This window comes from Macrotis lagotis, chromosome 3, assembly GCF_037893015.1.
Source record: "Macrotis lagotis isolate mMagLag1 chromosome 3, bilby.v1.9.chrom.fasta, whole genome shotgun sequence".
In the NCBI taxonomy this organism is placed as follows: Eukaryota; Metazoa; Chordata; class Mammalia; order Peramelemorphia; family Peramelidae; genus Macrotis; species Macrotis lagotis.
The window spans coordinates 184,953,298-184,957,743 of NC_133660.1; the positions used below are offsets into that span (position 1 = coordinate 184,953,298).

General features: G+C 37.1%; 1 pseudogene; it reads right to left on the reverse strand.

The window, feature by feature from the left end:
- Positions 1–1,163: 1,163 nt before the first annotated feature.
- LOC141516357 (E3 ubiquitin-protein ligase RNF34 pseudogene) lies at positions 1,164–2,226 on the reverse strand (annotated as a pseudogene).
- Between the last annotated feature and the right edge of the window lie 2,220 nt (positions 2,227–4,446).

Genomic DNA, 4,446 nt, shown 5'->3' on the forward strand with positions numbered 1-4,446 from the left:
CTTACCTTATTATGTAATTTTGCTAATTTTTATGCTTTATTTTTCTTCCTTAAGGATATGATTTCTTTCTCATCACATTCAACTGAGAGCTATGTATACCATGGAAACATTGTAAAGACTGATAGAATGCCTTCTGGGGTGTGGGGGAAGGGAAGCAAAAATGGGAGAAAAATTATAAAACTCAAAATAAATAAAATCTTTCTAAAAAAGAAGAATGTATTCTAAAAGGAAATCAATGGGAGTTTGGAGGATTGAGGAAAAGTTTAGGAAGAGTCAGAGTTGTGAGTACCTTATGAATTGATAAGGCATGTATAAAAAAAATTCACTATTAAGAATGAGAACTTATTGAAGATAAGTAAAATAAATTTGTAGTAGTCCTATTCGACAGTTGTTTGACTATTTTCACCTTCATTCACACACACAGATACACATACATATATGTGAATAATTAAAGGTTTGACAAGTTATCATCAACATAATATTAAGGGAATAGGAATGTAAGAAAGCTCCAGCCAGGGGCGCCAATTAGAAAAAGAGAAAAATAATGGCTAGTGCAGTGAAGATGGCCTGGGAGAGAATGGAGTGATCAGTATATTACAGGTCACAATGAAGACAACGAATAGGATTTTGTAAGGAAAGGCAAAGGAAAACTGAAAAGTCTTTAGAGTATGGTAATATAAGAAGATTATAGACTTCTTGAAGGTAGAGGTGGGCACATCAATATAAAAATAGTATGATTAACTTTATGTATGGCTTAGATAAGATAGAGAAATATATCAAGGACATTGAGTAGGTTGTGGAATGAAATGTTTAGGGTAATTGAAGGGTAGTCAGTTTTTAATATTGAAGTATCTAAGCATAAGGACAGGAATAGGAAATTCTATAGCATAGAATATACTGAGCCATCTACTCAAGTCATTGAGGAAGGAAGGGAAATGATTTGCAGGTCTGTAACCAATTGGGAATTTGATTGTATCATTGATTTAAATGCCATGAGCCAGAGAAAATGGGGTTAGACAGGAATGCAATCATTAGGGTATAGAACATCTGAGATCAGAAGGTAGGTTGCTCTTCTTTGTTTTGGAGGTTTTCCACATCAAAGTTGGGAAGAGAGGGCAGGCTAGAAATGCTTTTGAAATAAAATTCTGGGGTTGATAGACTTTCTATGATTTAAAGACATGCACAGCTCAAACCACACACTGCCGGCAGATGGGACACTCGCTCATATGCTTGCCACATTTGGTACAAGTGACCATGTGGCCACACTCCAGAAGAACACAATCAATGACTGCGTCCATGCAGATCCGGCAGAGGTTGTCATCTTCATCATCATTGAGCTGCATCTTATCTCCATATGACTTTTGATTTTCCTCATTTTCTTTATATAGTCTGTTCACTCTTTCTACCAGCTCCCACTTTTCACAACAGCCAGAAGAGTTGACAAAATTCCCAGCAAGGATTTCCTTCAATTGTCTGACACTCATCCCTTCAACATCTTCAAGACTTGACAGATCAGATAATGAAGCTCTCATCTGCTTTCTAGTTAATCCAGGGATCTCTTCGGCATTTTCTTCATCATCTTCTGTGTTTGTTGAGGGTGTTTCACCTTGTCCCTGTGAAAGTGCTGCAGGGCCCAAGAATCCTCTTTGACTTGTGAGGTCTCCCCTGCGATGAAGACACTGTTGAAGAAGGGACTGGATATGTCGAAAAAAATGGATGTGTAAAAAAGCTGGAAGTCTGTGACCTCGAAGAATTCAGGCTGTGTGTGTCCATGTCTTCCTCGGAGCCCAATCCATGATGGCACAGTACAAGATCAACCAAGTCTACTTTCTCTCGGCAAGTGTCTATCAGTATATTTCGAACAATGAGATACTGCCTCAGATCTTTGACTTTAAGTCGCATTAACTGAGGGCGCTGAAAGGCAGTTTCTTGTAACAAGTGACAAGTACAACATCTTCTGAAATTTTCTTGTATGACTGAACAGAGAGAATAAAAATCCTTCTTGCAGTCACAACATATATGCTTTTTCCTAACAACTGAAAATGAAAGTCTACAGGCTTTGCAAACTATATTAGCTCCTCCTTTAGCTGCTGGTGGGTATGTGGAGAAATCCGTGTTTGGTGCAAATCTGAATAGGCCGGTACCTCCCCCAAATCCAGATTGTTGACCTCTTATGGCTCCAGTCCCCATGACTTCATTCAGCAACCCACAGCATGAAGCCCACATAGATGTGGCACCCGCCTTCGTGTCTGCAGCCGCCTCTCCCGGGTCCGCTCTGCCGGAGTGCTCAGCACCATAGCAGCCCCGGGCCGGGGCCTGTCACCTACGTCCAGGCCTCCCGGGACCTCCGAGGCCCGCTGAGGTGCCTCCGGACCTCGAGCTGCCCGGGAGCCTTCATCACCAACCTTTTCACCCATTATTATGGGGTTCCTTTCTCTTGATATCAGAAAACCACAAAGGGTATCCATTGTATTCAGACTTTCCCCAGGAATATCTCCCCCACTCACACATTATTTTTGGTCACGAATGACAACCTATCCCAAGTATATAACTCAGACACTCAGACAAGTTCATTTAATTTTCAAAATGCTCCTCAAATAAAACATTGTATACATATATATATATATACATATATATATGTATATATATATATATGTGTATACACACACACACACACACACACACATATATATATATATATATATATATATTTACCCTCTCTTATTGCATAACACTTTTGAGTAAAAATATTGGTCACAGCAAAGCCACATAATCAGAATTATTATTATATATACAAAGTAAAATAAGGTACTCATTGCCTTTTTAATTTGTTGACCATGCCTTGTAATTATTCATGTTCTCTGGTACCAGACAAAAGGGGGATTCCAGAATGACTTCAGCTCTTGGAGTTTATACACTTTTCACCTTTCTTACATAAATTATCTGATTGAATAAATTATCATATGCTTAATTAGTGTATGAAGAACTAGATAGTTAACACAATATATTAAGAATTTCATATGCCATTTTTCAAAATATTAACATAAGTTAAAAAAAAGACTGAACATCTACTAATGGGGTAGCTAGTTGGTTCAATGAATAGAGCAACAGTCCTGGAGTCAGGAAGAACTGAGTTCAAATCCAACCTCAGGCATTTTATTTCCTGAATTTGATTTATTTATTTATTTTCACCCATTTGTACATGCATATTTCATAGTTACAAAATTTCCCTCCATTTTCCTTTTCCACCCTCCTCTTTCAGCAGGGGATAGTCAAGTTATAATTTTACACATATATTGAACTAAGCATGTTTACAAATTAGTAATTTTGGGGATGAAGAATTAGGATTAAGGGAAAGAGATACATAAGAAATAATTTTTATAACGTGTTCATCAGATTTGGAAGGGTTGTTGTTTTCTGTTTGTTTTTTTTTTTTTGTTTTGTTTTGTTTTCCTTCCTTTGGTTGGGGATCATATAGTCCATAACCGGTCAAATATAGTTGTCCTAACTCTCTGGACTATCAAGAGGAGTTGCTTCCATCAAAGTTCATTTCATAATGTTCTTGATGTGTACGTTATTCTCTTGACTCTACTCCTTTCACTCAGCATCAGATCCCGTAAGTCATTCTAAGTTTCTCTGGAGTCTGATCATTTATAGTTTCTTACAAAACAATACTGCTCCATAGTATTCAAGTACTATAGCTTTTTTAGCCATTCCTAAAATGATGGGCATCTCCTCAATTTCCAATTCTTTAAAACTACAGAAAGATCAGCTAAGAATATTTTGTAACATGTAGGACTATTTCCAGGGTTTGCAGTTTCTTTTCAATTTAGTCCTAGAATTGGAATTGCTGGCTCAAAGTATATGAACAGTTTCATTGCTCTTTGGGCATAGTTTCTTATTGTTCTGCAGAAAGGTTGGATCTGTTCACAACTCCACCAGCAACGCATCAATATCCCAGTCCTCCAACAACCTCTCTGACATTGATCATCTTCTCTTTTTCTCATCTGGGCTAATCTAATAGGTGTGAAAAGAGACCTCATTGTTGTTTTAATTCGCATTTCTCTAATCAATAATGATTTGGAACATTTTTCTATGTGATTATATGTAGCTTTAATTTCTTCATTTGAAACATAGAATGATTTACGGGATCTGATGCTGAGTGAAAGCAGTAGAGTCAAGAGAATAACGTACACACCAAGAACATTATGAAATGAACTTTGATGGAAGCAACTCCTCTTGATAGTCCAGAGAGCTAGGACAACTATATTTGACCGGTTATGGACTATATGATCCCCAACGAAAGGAAGGACAACAAAACAAAACAAACAGAAAACAACAACTCTTCAAAATCTGATGAACACTTTATATAAAATTATTTCTTATGTATCTCTTTCCCTTAATCCTAATTCTAACTAGATCTTTCATAAATTAGGGTTTGGAATT